We start from the raw sequence: 20,453 nt of genomic DNA, 5'->3' as shown, positions 1-20,453 counted from the left end.
TTTTTTTTTTTTTTTTGTCAAAGCTAGAAAAAAAAATACACTTACTGTGTTCAGAAAAGTGGTCTAGATCTGCCCTTCCATCTATAAAAACATTTAGGCCAAGAAGCTTTTCTGATCTGATGTAGTTTGGCCTCCTTTGTGGACTTTTGCAGTAGATTTACCTAGAGAATGTAAAYCTGAGACTAATTAGCCCAGGCATGGTCATTACATCAGCAAGCAGCATGGCTCTGTTAGGCCTCTGCTAGGTGCTGCTTTGTAGCATAAGCTCCCAGCTCCCGATTCAGTTGTTCAGAAACTGCTCCTTGGTAAAACCAGGACTAATCCACTGTTGGGCAATACCTTGGTCTCATTAATGTAGCAGGAAATTTCAGGAGCTGATTGCATTATTGCTACACCAACAGACAGTTGGCGTCACTGTGAAGATGAAATTATGGTGCAAGTGCAGCATGAATATATTAGCCCTGGATATCACTGACACTCTTCTCTTAGCCATGCAGCAGTCCACAACATGGGGAAAAGACAACACCTAACAAATGTCAACTGACCCAGAAAGGAAAAATCTGAGAAGTGAGTGAAATTGAGCCCTAGAACATGGAAGTTGACTGAAATATGTTATTGTCTGTTAAACCTACCATACAACAGCTACTGAAAATATATCCATCAGTAATCATATCCAAAAATGGGTGAGATACACTTTGTTCAGGAGACCTCTTGATTTTCCAGTTATATTGAAAATATTTCTSTAAGGTTTTTTCATTCTTGGTACAGGAGGAGGCCATGTATGAAGGCAAATAATGACAGTCTCTCAGAAATTTATTTTGTGGCCTTTACCAATAAAACCTGYTCACATACAGGGTGACAAGGTGCATGTATAATCTCAGTTCTCTCAAGGTAAAKGATTCACAGATGCAATCAGAAGCCATCAATAGATATTTATTAAATAATAATAATAAATCAACACAATTACATCCACATATCAGCTAAACTGTCTGTAAAAAAAAGTGCAAAACAAKCATCAGGAAAATGTTTTATGATATTTTGGTCTTGCAATACATGATAAAATGATTTTTCTGCTTGACTAAAATGATAGCTGTAAAGCTGAAAGTGCATGAAATGTGATCAAAGTCTAAATTCCTGGAGGGTTAGGTCTGTGCATACAATACCAGCATGAACAGACGCATTTATGAAGATGTTCGCTTATATTTCAAACATGGGATGTCTACAAAAACTAAAAGTGTCATTCTGGATTTTATCATGAGTGAGAATTTCTTGCAATGAAGTAATCCCATTCTTGCTCTCCCAATGCCTGTGTCATTAATGTCTCCTGCAGACAGAAGTGTGTTGAAATAGCCTGCTAGATCCTTTCACCCACAGTTTCCATGRCAGGATTGGGCTTTAGATTTTTTTCTCATCCTTCAGCTACTATTTTAAGTTTTAAGAGTTCATATGACTCTCATCTAGCTTTCCAAAAATCTATCAGAGCTCAAAGGCAGAAAGAGAGTTCATTGGCAGATCATTACAAATTGTTATAACAGTACAGTATAAGTTTGAGACTGATATAACCACTATTTTCTCCTCTCTTTATAGGAGCAACAAGAGAGGTAGTTTCCATCCCTGCTCACCATAAAGTGCCCCTATGTGATGACTAAGATTAAAGGTTTATATCTCAAAGAACGATGAATAGCACAACTTGTCATGCTTGAAGTTGTAACACTTTAAATTCGTTATCCTTAAACAGCTTTGTGAACAGTTACTGGCATAGCAAAAAATCTGTTGGATTTAGGCAATCAGGTGGCAAATCATCAAAGATTTAAAACAGCTAATATTCTTGCTCTGTATATATACTTCTATAAAATGTTTATTAAGTGACTTCTAAGAGCAGATGACCTAATAAAAATACATTCTTTACATTGAAATGTTATCAAAGTCTAAAGGAGCATATTGCTTGCTACATATAATTAATCAAATTCTTTCTCATTCTGTCTGTTGACTGGATTGGAGATGTTACAAATAAGCAGTGAAATCATTCACTCGCATTTATTTTGTTAATAATGATATAATAACATTAAATACATATACAATACCTTAGCTGGTTGTTACGGCATCTTGTGAATACTTATAGAGTAATTAGGAGAGATTTTAATGAAGATAAAAGCTCGAAGTTGAACTTAATACCTTTTTTAATATCAGGGTATAATTTTCTTACTTATTCTGACACACTGCTTCAATTGTTTAGCAAATAGCAGTTGCAAAAAGATGTGTCAGAAAGTATTTCAAGAAACGCAACCTCTGTTTTTTTGAGACTTCTCCAAAGTGACTGCCTTCCTCATGCCATCCCAACAGAGCACATCAGTTCTCTCCATGCAGAGAGAGCAGTCAACAACAATAAGCACTAGCCTGTACTTGCACTGTATTCAGATCAAGAAACGAAGGGGAAACAAGGTCATAAGCTAATGCAGACAGGCCTTGAGAGCTAAAGGCTCTGGGGAAAGGCTCCCTGCATCAGCAGCTCTACCAAAAGAAATCAGTGTGCACTGTCTGGGAATATTAATACAATATCAGAAAACAGGAGAGAGGGAGCTCATAAATGATGAGGCATTGAAAAAAGTTTAATACAGAAAAATCCCCAGAATAGAAGTCAAAGCCAAATAGCMAATAATATTTTTATATTTTAAAACCCAAATACAGAAGGTGAGTCAATAACATGAACTAAATAAATGTGAATGCTTGCAATTCTGATTAATCAAACATTCTAAGCTCATCTAAAATATGGTTTAAGATCGTAAGTGGAAAGATCATTAATAATCACATTTAATTAGAATAAAATTTAAATACGAACAATTAAGAAATAAATGAATGCATGAAGTGGGCATATTAAAAGACAGAAAGCTTTGCTGTCAGCAGCTGTATCTGAAATGTGCTGTATCTTTTCAATGTACCCTTTACCTATGAATCTTAAGTGTGATAATACTCTTCCTGGGGAAGCCTCGCTCTGTAATGCTATGAGTAGAAGCCAAAGGTCCAATTTCCTTTTCTCATGCAGTTGGTACATTTTACATATTAAAGACTTGTGGGATAAAATGCTGAATTCAATGACTTCTTCAATATTTATTTCTGTAGAAGATTTAATTGCCTGAAAAAAAAAAAAAAAAAAAAAAAAGACTAAGAGGAAATAACAGATAGAGAGGGAGAGGAAGAATAAAGAAGAAATAGAAAAGGTACCTAGCCATCCCTGCTGAATTTCTGTGCTTTCGGAGTAGAGGAAAGAATGGTGCTTGAGTGAAAAAACATTTAAAAATAATAATATGACTTCTATTAAGCATACTGGGCATGCAGAAAGCAGTCTTTGGCAGACTAAGATGTATGGCATGTGTGACACCATACACTGAAAAAGGTAGCCACTAGCTCAAATGACAGTTGTTTAAGCAGAAGAAGGTGCAGAGTATAACCTGAATCAGAGTAGGAAACAGTCTCTGAAGTACATTGTGCTTTTCACATTATCAGCTAATAAAACTTAAGTAAAAGATTTGAATTTTGAGTTTGCAGCACCTGAATACAAGGCTCCATCCAAGCCCAGTGAAAGCCAGACCATTGCTAACAAAGTCACAGTAACACTCATGCAGGAACTGGGCTCTTCTGGCTATGTAATTTTCATCTTATCTTTAAATAGGCTCTTTTCTAAGAAGTGAGAAGCTTTTCTAAAAGCAAACTCTTAATGAAGCATTAATTATGCAATTCAATTGTGGTGAAAAGCACAGAACTGACAGGTAGTAATTATTAAAAATCATCACTCATAGATCAAAATGCAGTTTTCACTATACTGGTGTACCAGTAGAAGTCAATTTTAAGGAAAAGTAATGTTTCTGTTTTCTGCATAAAACTACACAAAGCTAAATAACTGGCACCAATGAACTTTTTTTTTTTTTTTTTTCAGTTATCTATGTCTGACTTTATTTTAAAATGAAATTTTAAACTCTAGCTGATATTTTGGTGGAAAATTGTTTTAACCACTGACCTCTTTTTTGGCAGTTCTGGTTTTCATTTTTTTCTCTCAGTTTACACTGCTACTAAACAAATCAAAATGAGAAGCAATACTGTTTTACCGATAACTCAAACTTATTATCAATACAAAYGCATGAATTTCAAAATTTACAATGAACAGTTTAAATTCATTTGACAGGATAAAAAAATGTTATGAACTTGCAAATAATTTTTGGTCAGAAATATATTTGGAATCTTTGTAATCTGCTTTTGAATATTTTATGRACCAAAAGAAAAAGAATAATCCAATGACCAAATTATTTATTTTGAATTATTCATTCATCTGTACGCTGGTAATAGCTTACATATTATTTCACCATGTTGTACCATGACATCTAGTGTTGCAGTATTGAAATCATCTTATTATATCATAATCTAAAAAAAAAAATCCAAACAATTTGGCAAGTTGGATAAAGATTCCTTTCCGACTCGGTTAATACTTAAGCCAAATCATATTTGGCTTATTTTGTTGCACTTCCTGAAATTACAAATACAAAATTATAATTAAAATTCACTAAAAAATAAATCTTTAAATCTAAAAGTGCTTCCTAATTTGCTTGATTCTAGTCTAGATTTTAATTTTTTTTTAGATAATAAAAGAACACAGTTTTCAGAAAGGATAATGAAACTTATTGAAACTTACACAGCAATATATTCATTTTGTCTTGGGCAGCCAATTTCTATCAAGACACATAACATCTGTAATAAATTATTGACTATGAAAGAGTCAAAGTATTTCACAGAGCAAAAATTTTAAAATGTTTCCTGAAWGAATAAATATCCACCTAAATATGGGCAATGTCTATTGAAATCAAAATGAAAATTTTCCACTGATTTGGCTGAACTTTGTGTTATATTTAAAATGCACTAATTTTGAAAATACTAACTTCCTGGCAGCAAATAGCATTTTCTGTTCTCAGTGATAATTACTCAGGTCCTGATTCTGATATTCACTATGTTACCTATACTCTTGGTAGTACTCATATGTCCAACATTTAAAATGATCTGTTCTTTGCTAGAAGAGATGGTCAGTTTAAAGCAGATTGAAACTGAATCCAGAATACAGGAACACATAATAATTTAAGTATGTTCTTTTTAAAATTTGGTCTCAGGTGTATCAGCTCGACATGAAAGTCACTATTTTTGTGTCAAGAAAATTCCAGAACTTTAAATTATACACATCATTTCCTATTTTGGTGAATAATGATAATTTTTCTGAATTGAAATTCAGTCACACAAAAGTTGGTGCCATTCAGCAGGGCTACGAAGAAAATCTCAGCTTTAAATTCATATAATTCCTTTAACAAAATCAATGGCACAATTCGATTGCTTACTGCTAAGTGTGCTGTTAAAAAGAGCTTTAGCTAGCTGTGAAATTAGCATCCACTACCTGATCAGACAACCAAAAATGGTTAAAAATAAGCTAATACTGATACTTAGACAAAGTATTAGACATTATTATCCTATGCAGCCAGCTGTCCTTCTATTTAGGAATATTAAGATGATTTCCAGGACATTAAATATATTTGATAGTATGTAGGTTTKTTCTTTCAACTAATTTTAAACTGACATTACTTTTTAATGTATCTCTTCAACTTCTGACCAGTTGTCTATGTTTTAAAGGTAGAGATTTTCAAAACCATTATGCTTTGCTTCTATAAACCTCRAGTCACAGAGGATAGAAAAGGATTAAGCAAATGAAGTTCAACTTGAGGACACAAGAGAAAACACTATAATTATAGGACTGAGTTTTAAATAGATTCATGTTATTCCAAAGTGTAACAGGTACCACATGTTATGAATTGACAGCAGAGACAGCATTGCTTGTCATCACTTACAAGTGTAATCGATCCTTTCAATATACTCGTTTGTGCTATGGTTGTGTATGACACCTTGCATACGACAGACCTACTGATAATCTTTCTCATAATGAAGACCCTGCCAATTGATATCAAGACTCTATCTAATGCTTCCACAAATGTTTTTCTTTGTTATATTATAACTCTAAGGCATATGCCACACTTTCACTAATTCACAAAACTGAAGAAGGCTTTTGCATGAAAATAAGAGCTTCAGCATAAGATTTACAAAGCCTAGCATATCAGCAGGCGAGAGCACCTGCCAGCCAACAGGAACACTTGAGGAGATCTTGTGGGCAATATCCACCTTCTTCAGACTGAAGTACTGACCTGTGACCTCACCCTCTCRTTAGATTTAGAGTCAATAGTCAGAAAACTCTTTATGTGCTCAGGTACCTGAAGAAAAGCAGAGAAAGGACACCTCATTTTGCATAGTGGGGGAACAATTTGACAGTGACTGACTGGTATCTAGGTCCCTCATTCCACAACAAGAAGCATCATCAGAAGAGGATACAAACACTGAAGGACTGAAGATGCTGTATCTCTTCCTCTCGTTAAAAGGAGAAAGTTTTTTTATTATTATTATTATTATTATTATTATTATTATTATTATTATTATTATTATTATTATTATTGGAAGAAAGGCACTCATGTCTTTATCATTTGCACATTACCATGGAGTTGTAAGTCCTGGATTCCATAACCTACTCTCAATGCAACTCGTGCATGTCATNAAAAAAAAAAAAAAAAAAAAAAAAAAAAAATCCAGAAAGACTAATCAGTCCCCAATGTACAGAGTGTAGTACCATAACATGGATCTGATCCAGCAGTTTTGTCTATTTTGCTTGATTCAAATCATGAGAAAATTTGGCTCTCTCACTTCATCTCTATGAGAAAATAGTTAAACAATCTTGGACTAATTTGGAGACTTTCTGTGGTATAAAATTGTGATTTTGCTAAGACATTGCCTATAACCACTTCTAAAATTACATGTGTCAATATTTTTGAAATGCTCATCTCATAAAAAACAAAGATAGAATGCGAACACACCYATGGAGATACATCATAACATGTATTAGATTTATATTTAAATGACTCCTGCCATCTGAAATAAATAAAAGAATATATGGTTACTGGCATATATAATTAAATATAAATAAGCCACTAACTTTTTAAAATTTATTCTACTCAGCTATTTTTAATCCTTCTAGTTCAATGTTATAGAAATTGTAGTATTCTGCAGAACATGGAGCTGCAGAACATAGAATTCTTGTAGCATTTGATATGTAGCATTTGATTTGTAGCATTTGTTATTGCTTGTTTGTAATATATACATGCAAGAAACCGTGTTAATGTTAATGATTCTGTTGTTCTAATTGTCTTTTGGATAGCTGTGTCTTTTCACTTGCCAACAATACTTTTTCAATAAACCATGGATTCATTTTGTTTTGTTTGCAGCTTATTCATTATTTTATGTGTTTTATTTCTCCAGACAGCTGAGGCCACATAGCAGTGAAAATTATTTCACAAACTCAGTTTGCCAAAAAGATTAATACATATTCTCCAGTACCGATCACCTGCTTGAAATTGTTTGCTATGCTAGTGGTGAAATTTTATCTTACTGATTTAAGCCCAGTTTGTTTCCTCTCTGATCTTTTGTCTTGATAACTATGTACAGAAAATGTAAGAGAAACCCTTCATGGAGCTAATCAGCTTGATGATTCAGATCCTATGCTATAAGGTATTTTCTAATTCTGTTATTTCTATTATTTCTATGTTTTTCATGACAAGCAGAGCTTTCAGTCTTGGTAGGAAATGTAGAAAAGCCATCCATCCATGATGAAACCGAATATGTTTAAACTTACTTAGATAACAGCAGATTTTTTTTTTTCATTTAAATATAAAGCTGTTAAAATGGAGACTCTCTACTTTAGTGCTTCTATAGGTTCTAAGTGATGAAAATAGGGAAAAAAAATGGATGGATACAAGTTGAAACCCAGAAATTTCCATCTGCATGTGAGGAAGAACCAAAAAGTCTAGTGGGACTTTTTGGTCTTAAAATGTTCTACAAAACAAACAAATTTTAAAAAGTGACACTCTCTCTTCAGCATTTTATTGATATCCTCTTTAAGTAAGAGAAAGTTGTACATTTGTATCTGTGACTGAGCTGAACTGCAGTCTTTACTTGTGAACCATTTATAAATGTAAAGATATCCAGGACAATAAGTAACTTTTTTTATTGAAAAATCTCTACAGATTTTTCAAAAAAAAAAAAAAAAAAGAAATTTAACCTTCCACTAACGTAATGGAAATATGCTTTGTTACTGACTTTGGAGGATTTCTCTCATACTTTTCAACCTTGTTCCAATTAAATGCTTAGTTTCTCAATTAAAAATGACCTATAGATGTACCACATTTTGTTACTGATTAACAGCTTTAAATTAGGACCCATAAATCGTAGTCACAGAGCAGGAAAGCCAGTTGCTTTCTTGAGACACTAGAAATGCCACATCTGTTAAAGGACCTGAACTCTCTACCAAAAGAAGTCAATAGACCCAGAGCACTGCAAATAGATTACTCATTAGTAATGGTCATAACAACAGGTTATATGCATATTAAATATCAGCAAGTTTTTTAAACATATGACAACAAAAAACTTCAGAGATTAAACATAACAACAAAAAAAAAAAAAGACATAAAACCCAGAGATCTTATTAGACAGTATTAAGTCAGTATCGTGGGCCAGTCAAAGGTAGCAACACCGCCCAATTCCTTATAAGAAAATTAATGTTTTTTCTTTCAGAGATACTGTTAGCAGCTTCTTCAGTGAAGACAAGCAGTTTGGGTTAATAAAAGAGAGAAAGGCAAGAAAGTGAAAGAACGTAGAAACGAATGTGACATGTTCAGAGCAGAAAGTATTTTTTAGTGCAGCACTAAAAATGGGTATGATATGGTAATATTTGTGAAGGATGCAAGAATGTGGAGGCTGAGGAGGGTTTTAGTTTCAGGTTTATATAGAAAAAATCTTAGAGATTTTTCTGATAAAATCTGAAAGTGCTGAAAGTGGATATATATATTATATGTTATATATATTATATACTGCATACTATATTGTATAACTACACATATTTTTTTTCTTAACAAAGATGATTCTGTGAATCAAACGAAATGACTCCTACTTCTGGTACTAAAATTTTAAATTAAGACTGAGACTGGACTCCTAAGTTAGATGGATTGATTTCAGCTTAGAAAAAAAAGACACATAAGAGGAACATATTGTCCAAAAATAACAGACTAAAAGACAGAACCTAAAGAACAGGTCAGGCTATGGCCAGGGTCAGTCGTTCCTTCAAATAGAGTTTGCCTTCCCTTCTTCAGGTGTTGGTAAACGTATGGGTCAAACCTTTTACTAGCACGAGGCTTTTAGGGATATACCGAATCACAGTAACATGAAGACCTGTTTATTTTGATTAATTATAAGAGGAAAATTGTAGTGAAGGGAACAATTAAAAAAAAAAACGAATTACAGAAGCTTCCCTCTTCTAAAATAACACAGTACAATAACAATTTATTTTTATAACATCTTTCTAACAAACTGTATTTTGGAGAATTTTAGGATATTAAAATCTACAATTACTGTAAGAGGCTTTAAAATGATAGTATTAGGAGAGAAATTAAAATGCACTATTCAAATTTTCAACAAAAATTCTGAACTAGAATATATTCAATTAGAAAATACACTTAATCAAGACATCTCCCAGAAAGCTGATTAAAACCTAATGATACTCAGCATCAATAATTGCTGCTTAATGTGGATAGCTATGCTCTTAAATGGGATCCTTTGTGTTGATTCAGTAGCAATACAGAGTAAATACATAAGCTCATTTTTTTTTTGTGCAGGTTTTGTCCTTTTCTTTCTTAAATAAAGTGTCATTGTCCTATAATTGTAACATATATGTAAACTATATTGCTAACCTGTGTTTCAGTTTCAAAATGAAACAGATGCCATGCTGGGTTCTTTGTGGCTAAGCGTCTAAAGTATTTGGCAAGATGCAAGTTGAATCACCAAGCACTTACTCCCAGTCCTGCTTGGCACATTGGCTTATGAGGCATCTCCCTAACTTGGGAGCACAGCTGTCATGACAACATGAAGGATTTGTGTAGCAGCCAACACAGATTTGTCAAGAATAAATTTGTCAAGTCAGTCTGTTTTCTTTTCACAACAGAGTTATAGGACATAGGCAGCACAGAAGAAGCAGCAATATCATTCATCTTAATTTTAACAGGGTTTTTGATACTCTCACGTGTCATACTAATAGTTAAGCCAGGGAATTGTGGTCTCAATGAAACTATCACTGGATACAGTCTTGTTGGATAACTTGACCCAAAGAGTAGCTGTGAATAGTTCACTGCCAAAATGGAAGGATGTAACAAGGGCAGCTCCACTTAGGTTGGGCCTCAGTCCAGGCCTGCTCAATAGATTTAGTAACAGGTGATGTAACGTAGTCCAGATCTGTTAAATTTACAGACCACAAAGCTGGGAGTAGACTGGAAAATATTAAATATGGCAAAACTGGCAACAGCACAATGAAGGGAATTATGGATCATTTCAATTAACCACGACAGTMTTTCTGTTCTTGTTTAGATTGCATTGGTCTCCAAAATTATCTACTCTTCCTTGGTATGGTGTGCCAAAGAAAAGAAAAAGAAGACAGAAATGGAATAATCTATGCCCATGTTCCTAGGGAATGAACAAGAAATAATCATCTACAATTGCAGAAATTAATAGTCAGATAGACATCAGGAAAAAAATGTAAGTTAAGGATACTGAAGGGCTAAAATGCACTACTGAGAGTTTGCATATTTGTAGCCTTTTGGAGATCACAGAATCACAGAATATTCAAGGTTGGAAGGGACCTCTAGAGATCATCTAGTCCTATCTTCCCACACAAGCAGGGACACCTGGAATATGTGGCACAGGGTGGCATCCAGGCAGGTTTTGAAAACTTCCAGAGAAGGAGACTCCACAACCTCCCAGAGCAGCCTGTTCCAGGGCTCTGTCACTCTCACAGTGAATATCCAAGTCCAAGTATTCTGTTTTCACTAAGAAAGTTAACAGGATTCCTCAGCCTGTCATAGTTCTCCTGATTCACTCTGAATCCAGTGTTCATTAGCCTTAAATCACATAACATAACACAGGTAATTAAGGACAGGTTGGATAAATGTTTGTCAATAATTACAACACAGTTGTGTTTTTTTTCACATTACTAGTGCATCTTTTTTTTTTTTTTTTTTTTTTTTCTCAAGATAAGCAAAACGAAATAGCATCGTATCTCGAGATGATGTGTGACCTTTTTGATAACTTTATGAGATGTATCATACTATATTAAAAGACCTGGCAATGTCTCCCTGCCTTGAAGTAAAAAAAAAGATTTTCAAATGAAATACAGAAACCAATACATCCATGACATAATTTCCCCAATTTCCATTTGTTGTAGGGACAAAAGAAAAACTCCGAACAAAAGATGGATTCACTGCAGTCTCCTCTGCAACAAAAATAGGAATTAGAATGAAAATTTAGAGTAAAAATGTGAAAATTTAGAGAAAGAAACTCTAACACCTCAACAATGGGGCATTATTTCTTAAATAATGGAGTTTATTTCTTACAATTGCATTGAGTGAAAAACTCAGAAAATACTTGATCAGATGAGACACAAGAATGAAAAACTTGATCATCCTAAGTTACAGGGCTTTACTCTAAAGCATGGCAACATGAGCAGACAGTATCTCTTTCATAAGAATAAAAGTATCCTGTTACAATTATTGCCATTTTCTTCATCTTTGTAATTGCTATAAAGCATTAGATGGTTACATTTGCAGCATTCATTGAGGATGAGACAAATGAGGAACACTGTGAAATTTTAGGCAAGTAAAATTTCCAGGTAGGAAGGATTTTTTTCTTTTATCCCAGGATGTTAAAGCATCCACTGAGAGATGATCTATTTTTTTTTTTTTTTTTTGATTCTCTTGTAAACTATTTTAAAGCATATTGTTATTTTACTCCAGCAAAATTTATGAAATTAGCATTCTTCATTCTGAATATGATGCATATTTGTTTAGTCGTGCAAAGCACCATCTAGGATCAGCACTTATTTACATCATAATGGTGACTTTGGAAAGTTAAATATTTCATGTATTTGATGTGAGTGAATGTTTCTTTGGAAGCTGTCACCCCTTCCTCTCTTTGTACACTTTTCAATTCTTTATGATAACTTGCAAAAGATAACACCTCCTAAGATCTAGGTTCCATTACATTTGCTAAGAGTGCATGTTGTGTATATTTATACAAATCCCAGATTCTGTATTCAGAATTTAATTGTTCATTGCAGAAGTAGAGAATTTCAAGGTTTTAAAGGTGAGAAAAGAACTTTTTAGGCAAAGAATAGTGGAGACTGAGTTAATGGTATTGAGTTAGCATTTGGAGAGCTTGTAGAGTTTGGAGATGGAGAGAATTCAGCTGTTTAATCTCATTGCTCTTGCAGCCTATGATACACTTGACACAATGTGGTATTAAGCCTCAGAATTCAGATGAAAGCTTCAACTGAAAACTTTTTTCTTGATGTATAAAAGCACTTTTTAAAAAGAAATTCAATTCTGTGTCATTTACTGCAGGTAATGTCTTAATAGGCACTAGACTTCATTTTCTTGTGCTCCTCAAAATCTCATCCAACACCAGCATTTAAACAATTCATTTTAATCACCACAGAAATAATTTCCATGCTTCTAAGTTACCACCTGATCCAGCTAGCAGCAAGTGGTCTTCTAGTAAAATCTGAAGCTGAAAGAGCTTGCTCTCTTTCTTCCATACCTCCGCCTCATCTATCTAACAAAGTCATATGGTTTCTGGTAAAAACCCAAAAGGAAATAAAGTCATATTTTTGATCAGAGACAAAACATTGTTTCAGAATAACAGCTATCAAAAAATGGGCAAAATGCTTCATATAAACTGTGTACAAATTTTAGTTCTTTGGTGTCTACAAAGATTTGTAAAAGGGTCAGAGACATTGTCTAAGGCTATGAGGAAGCACTGCTGAAAACATTTAAAAGTTCAGGGGGGAAAAAATACTTGTCAATCAGCTTTTCAAACATTCAAAGTTTTTTTTCTCCTGTTAGTAGCAAAATTTGCTCAGCACAAAAGTCTTTGGGTCTCTAAGGACTGGAGAAGACTAGGGGAACATGCTGCACAGCAGGCGTGAACTAGAAAGGAAAAGAATTAAATCCCTGAGTTTTGGTAAGGTACCCTTCAGAAGTGTTTTTTTGAAAGACAGTAAGTGCATTGTCTCTTCCTCCTCCCCCTCCACAGGCACTCTAGGCTATTCTTTTCTACTTCGTTCAAAAACATTACCAATCTACAGTGTATTAAAGAAATAATTGTTAGGCTGTGTAGTAATTTTTCTTTCCTGACTTATTTTCCCAGCCATCACATGTGTATGGTATTTTCCCRTGTGATGTAGATTGTGAAACTCCTAAAGCTCCTAGCCACGTGGCCAGTCTTCCTTGAAAAAAGGCCACAGCTGCCAGGTCCTCACTGCAGAGACATGCAATGGAGCACGGCTGGCTCAGCTGTGCAGAGCTTATTCATTGGTAAACTAGAAAAAAAAAAAAAAAAGCCATTCTGGCTGCAAAGAGAGAGAGAAATGAGCTGTCACATGGGAGAGTTTAGCATCTTGAGGAGGCTGGGGCTAACTGACTTGCCTAGAGTCTGTTCTTTTACCTTAGCTTGCTTTGCCTTGTCTTGCCTTGCATTGCCTTCCTTTCCTTTGCCTTGACATGGAACCTCTAACTAGTTGGAAAACATTTCCTGTATGAAATTCAGGAAAATATCTTCTACGTAGCGTGGAAATTTTCTATATCCATTTTCAACCTAGTTTTCTATTAAAAAACATTTGCCATCTCTTCAAGAAGAGAATGGTTCAGAAGATATGAAAATTTTGCATACAAATCCATCAGAATTATTTGGCAAAAGACTTCAGTATACTGAAAATAAACTAAAAACCTTAGCACAAAGAAAAAATAACAAGAAGGAGTAGTTAAATTTGTAGTTTGTAGTTAATATGAATAAGGTATTTGGTGGATGAATTCTATTTCAACATGTCTTGCAATACAATTCAAAGAACACAAGATCTTAGTCTCTGTGGATTTAATCTAAAGCATACAAATTCAGCATACTTTTTTTTGTTCTCCCTCAAATGGACATTGCTATAACAGCCACAWWAAAAAAAAAATAGTATTTCTAAATAATTTTAACAACCTGTGTGTAAATGAACTGAGTCCAAGACAAATTGAGTTCACAATGAAGACCGATCTGATAAAAGTTTGGCAATAACTTTATTTCCCCAAAATTATTTTGGGGAAATATGCAATAACTTATTGCATTGGGGAAATATGCAATAACTTATTGCATTACAATGCAATAACTTATTGCATTGTTAAAGTATAAAGTACGTTTATCGCAAACGGTTATCTGAAACTTCAAGTATGATTTTACCATCTGTGTCTGAAAAAATATCTCTGAGATTCAGCATACCAGACTAAGACTTGAGTTATATTTCTGTATTTGGTGAGGTTTCTGATCTGTAGGGTGATCCTAGGCAAAGAACATCATCATTTTTGAAGTCCAGGGAATGGGAAATTTCTGATTTATTTTTCTGAAATGCCAAACTGCATGTAACAGAAAATAGCTAAGCAACTTTGAAATAGCACTTATTGAGTATATTGAAATCTGAATAAAAATTAAAAAAAAAAAGGCCTTTTCTTTCTGAAGAATGGGAAAACAAGGTGCCTTGCAAGGCGTATTTTTTAAAACACTGCTAATACATAAGATAGGATAACTTGTGTCATTTGTATTGGCCTTAAATTTATGGTCAGCTCTTTGTATTAAAGTCTATAAAGAGGATTAAACCTCTGTTAGTGCTCTACCTCTAGAGTAACACAGTTCAGCTGTTCATCCTCTCAGAAGCAAAGGCAAATAAAAATGTGTTTCCCTGAGGTGTCCGCTATGTTTGAGAGGTTTGAAACAGTTATAATGTGATCTCAGAAGGCACTAGAACTCATACAATTATTGTCTCAAGGTAGTTTCTTGTAAATTCTAAATACAACTCATTTAAATGAACTTAAATTGACTTATTTCCATATGGTTAATAGAGATATAGGTGGTATGTGTATTCTTTTAGTAAATAGCATTTTTTTTATTTCCACACTCACATCTTTATAAAAAGGCCAAGAACAGATGAGGTCGCTACTCAAAGACAAAAAACAGGTGAGCTGCTCTGCATTCAAAACAAAACAAAAAAACTCCAAAACATTAGAATAAAAAAAGGATTTCCTAAAGCTGCATTTCAAAATCCAGCTAAGGCGTCTGGTTTCCAAAGGAGTGTTCAATAGTTCTTCCAATCAGGAGATTCATTTGTTTATTTCTAAAGATAAAAGTGAATTTTGTGACTTGATGTTAAGTTTGTGTTTTTCCGCCTTTTTTTTTTCTTATATATGATAACCAGATTTAGCTATTTGCACCTCAAGTCTCACAGAAAGAAAATGGCATGTAAGGTTCATCTATTTGACCAACAAAATTATTCAGTATAGACCAACATTAAAGGCCCTCAGCTGTACAATGAGCAGGAGATAAAAGCCTGGACCAAGGACACGTCAAAATGAACAACTACTTCCACACCAGATTCTGTTATTTTATTACCACTCACAGTGACTATGAGCTTTGCTATCAGAGGCCTAGCTGCAAACAGGAGAGGTCTGTAAGRTTTAATGMTGTTAACTGCTTTTAATAGCACTATGCTAGAACTGTAGAACTCTYTTATTCCTAGTTGGTGTTGATTCACCAAGAAGCATAACCATGAGAAAAGTGAAATATTTTTATTTTTCMAATTTCTCTTCCATTAAAAGCTACAAGGGAATCATGCATATAAAACTTTGATTTTCTAGCAGTTTTTGTATGTTATGTACTTCCACTAGTGAAAAAAAAGGTATTTTGAAAAAAAAAAAAAGAAGTCTGTTTCAGGTGTATTGCTTGCCTATACCTTTTGATTACAGCTTAGGCTGAGATATTGAAAATTTCTGAAGCAGATGGTCACAAAGTAGGCATGAAAATATGTTGGCAGATACCAAATGTTAGATATTAGAGCCACTGTGTACTAATAAAGTCTTTCATAGACTGAAGAGGCATAGAAGCATTTGGTTAGATGGCTCTGGGTAATTATGCTCTCAGAAATTTGTATCAATCCTGGGAAAGYAAAAATCACTCAAACAGAGAGATATGTAGGGGATATACAGTCTGAATAGGAAAAAAAAAAAAGCAAACACTAATTTTCTAAGAAAGTGCTAGCATAAATCACAATAGAAACTCTACTATCTGGACAAACAGATATGTGCATTGGAACACAAATATATTTTCCTTCAGCCCATGTAGGCTGAATAGGTTAGATGACTGGAGTCGGGAAGATGTGGGGAACTCTTTCCAGTGAGGACATACCATTAGCCCTAAGAGAGAAACTTTACTGATTGCTTCTTTGTCCACTAAATATTAACTTGTCAAAAAAAAAAATCACAAGCTGTTTCAAAAGGTGTTGCCAAAACAGCCTAAGTAGACTGCCAAATTCAGGAAAAAAAAATCAGAGAAAAGKCTTAGATTGGGTCAATTTAAGTGCTTGAGAGCTTTTTTGACTTATGGTTTCCTGAGGAACTTAGGAAAATCTCACTTCAGGGGTAATTTATTTTCAAATTCCAACACAATTTAAATCATTATCTTGCTATTGAACTTTCAGTTCAGAAGCCTAGATACAATCATTAAAAATCCAATGGGTCCTGTCAACAGGATCTAGGAGGAATATCTCGCAGAAACAACACCTCAAAGGCCAGAGGGGGCAAGGCAAACGCAGCTTGCTTTGGAATCCTTGTGAGGTGCAAATATTTCTGGAACCTCCTCTGCTCAGTCTGCATACATCAGCATCCATCTCTGAGGCACACCRCGAGGACAACTGTGCTCAGATACTCACTGCCAGTAGAGCTCAGCATCACGTACACCAGTCATGGTCCATCTCATTGGAAAACACAGCTGGAAGAGAAAGGCACACATTTTTCAAAGTAGCCTGAAGTTTAGAGTACTAGTGCAAGAAGTAGGTTCAGCTCAATGCAGAGGCTGAAGAGGCTTACATTCATCTTTTCTGGGAAAGTATGCTAAGACCCAGGTGATGACAAGGGTGAGAAAGTGATGTCTTTACCCTTTGTGGTGAAGTTTAGCCACCACGCAGCCAGTAATGAAGTGATGAGAGCCAAGGAGAGGAAGCATGAAATTGCTGCCTCGGGTTCAGGACAAATGTTTGAAAGTGGCGAGCCAAACACTTAGTCACTGATCCAAATGGTGTATGCATTTTATCTAAACATCATTTAGTGAAAAATCTGTGAGAACAGAGACCAAAATGTAATCCCAGAAGATAGTCCTTTACACTAGGTAACAGGAACTAGGCTTCTGCTTTCTTGCCTGCTCTGCCAGTAAGCCCATGATTCTTACACTTCTGACTTCAGTGCCCCAGGCATTTTTAACATTCCCTGTGGGTTTCCAATGTGCACCTAAGTGATGCTGGAAGAAAAAAAAAAGTATGACTATCTTCTAAATCCTCCTGACCTTCTTGTTCTGTTATGTGGAGTCTAACAAAGATAATTTATTGCTGCCCAAAACCAAAATTTTTTTCCCTCAGGTGAGTTTTTCTTCCAGCTAGACATCACATGGGACATACTCGGGAGAACTTTTTTAACTGATGTCCTGCATGTACACAGTATCTTTCTTTGAGATGTTGCTGAAAATGGGCTTTTATCTGTCACTTTTCATCTATTATTTGGTAGGTAGGAGACACATATGCAGGATTTTTTATATAAATTATTGATTTCATATTGGGTGAAAGTCTCATAACTGCATATATAARTCTAAGTTATTAAAGAAGATAGAAATATCACTTCTGGCTTTCCTTAGCAGATGTGCAATCCCAYGGCAAGTACACTTACATTTTGGTTCATGAAGGTTCAGGCAAACTGTTTGCCGTTTTATGGTGTTTTATGATGATTATTGCGTTGTAAAAATCATGAAAAAATATTAAAAGTTGCTGAAAGATTAGAGCTTCCCACTTTGAAATTAAACCATGCTGAAATCTAAAATCAAAGAGATATTTAGACTTATAATTAATATATATTTAATCAAGCTTATTTATAAAGGTGAATAGGAAACTAAAACACTTCTTATTTTTTCTTCTTCAAGTCATCTATCCTGACCCTTGGTGACATTCAGAACAGTACGCTTAAGCTTCTTATCTCAGAAAGGGTACCATTTCCAGGCCATTCCTGGCACAGCTACTATCTGACAGTGTTAGGAATGTTCAGATGGACTCTTGCTAATGCAATAATGTCCTGAGGAGAGAGCTCAGGACAGAAAAGATTGATATGTCTGTCTAATAGAGTCCTTTATACAACTTCTAGGCCCTATGTTGTAATATTTCCACCTCATTGTGCTAGCTGTATGAGGTGAAAACAGATATTACACCTGAGATGTACAAGTCTTATTGCTGRGTCTAACATTCTGTAATCTGTCTTGACTAAAGCATAATTTGAACTGGTTTAGCTGTGTACTAATGTTAGCCAGACTGAAAATCCATGAAAGACCTGCTTCTACCCAGTGTTATCATTACATTACTTTCATTTGATTAGCTAAAATGTTCTCATGAGATTTACTAGCATTATTTAATTTATATCTTCTGGAATGGGACTGATTCATGTAATGTTGAAATCATTTCTGTATTCCCTTGAGGTGGAATATGCCAAATTCTAACAGGTATTTTGAAGCAAGATTTTTTAAWTTGTCTATAAGAAAATTCTTATTTCCTTGCAATCTCCTGTTGAAGAGCTAGATGATAATTCTGTGCTGTGTATAAGTAGGAGTGGTAGGGATTTTCCAAAGAGATTTCTTTTAATTAGAAAATGCAGATATTTTGAAGGCAAAACTCCTGGAATCATATTACTTCAGACAAATTTTATCTGTATCCTCCTGAAAACTAGGTAATAGAGTTGTGCTCTCTCATTGGTAAATGAATAATAAATTATTCTTATAGAATAGAGAATAAGGAAAGAGTTTCAATAGAGAAACGGGAGAAACAACCAGCATTCTAGTGTTATAGACAATTGCTTCAGTCATAGCAGAGTCACCTGAATGACTTTACCTGTGTTTCACAGGTTATTTACAGAAAACATATTTTCTGTCCTAAATAACATATATTTTGGCATATTCACAATACGTTCTGAATATATTTTCTGTCTTAAATAAATTATCCATCATCTTTGAGAGGCCATGGAGAGCTGGGGTGATGCCAGAGAACTGGAGGAAAACCAATATCACTGCAGTCTTCAAAAAGGGCAAGAGGGAGGAGCTGRGCAACTACAGGCTGGTTAGCCTCACCTCTGTCCCTGGTAAGGTGATGGAGCAGCTCATCCTAGAGACCATCTCTAGGCATGTGAAGGAGAAGGAGGTGATCAGGAGTAGTCTGCATGGATTTACCAACGGGAAGTCATATTTGACGAACCTCATAGCCTTTTATGATGGGATGACTGGGCAGATGGCTGAGGGGAATGTCATGGATGTTGTCCACCTTGACTTCAGCAAGGCTTTCGACACTGTCTCCTATAATATCCTTATAGGAAAACTCCAGAAGTGTGGACTGGACAGGTAGACAGTGAGGTGGATTGAGAACTGGCTGGATGGCAGAGCTCAGAGGGTGGTGATAAATGAGGCCGAGTTCAGTTGGAGGCCTGTGACCAGTGGTGTCCCRCAGGGGTCAGTCCTGGGTCCAGTGCTGTTCAATTTGTTCATCAGTGACTTGGATGAGGGCGCTGAGTGCACCCTGAGCAAGTCTGTGGAYGATACCAAACTCGGTGGAGTGGCTGACACTCTGGAGGGCTGYCCTGCCATTCAGAGGGATCTGGACGGGCTGGCGAGTTGGGCAGAGAGGAAGCTCATGAGGTTCAACAGGGACAACTACAGGGTCCTGCACCTGGGGAGGAATGACTCCAGACACCAGTACAGATTAGGGGTTGGCCTGCTGGAGAGCAGCTCTGCAGAGAGAGACCTGGGATTCCTGTTTGACAACAAGTTAACCATGAGGCAGCAGTGTGTCCTCATGGCCAAGAAGGCCAATGGGATCCTGGCCTGCATCAGCAGGAGTGTTGCCAGCAGGTCAAGGGAGGGGATCCTGCCCCTCTATTCAGCTCTGGTGAGGCCGCACCTGGAGTACTGGGTGYAGTTCTGGGCTCCTCAGTACAAGAAGGATGTGGAGCTTCTAGAGAGGGTCCARCAGAGAGCAACCAAGATGATTAAGGGACTGGAACATCTCTCRTATGAGGGGAGACTGAGTGAGTCGGGCCTATTTTCTCTGGAGAAGGGAAGGTTGAGAGGGGATCTGATTAATATGTATAAGTAGCTGCAGGAGGAATTTAGGGAGG

Source organism: Nothoprocta perdicaria, unplaced genomic scaffold, assembly GCF_003342845.1.
Source record: "Nothoprocta perdicaria isolate Ctin4 unplaced genomic scaffold, notPer1 scaffold_293, whole genome shotgun sequence".
NCBI lineage: Eukaryota > Metazoa > Chordata > Aves > Tinamiformes > Tinamidae > Nothoprocta > Nothoprocta perdicaria.
This window is presented reverse-complemented; position numbering follows the sequence as displayed.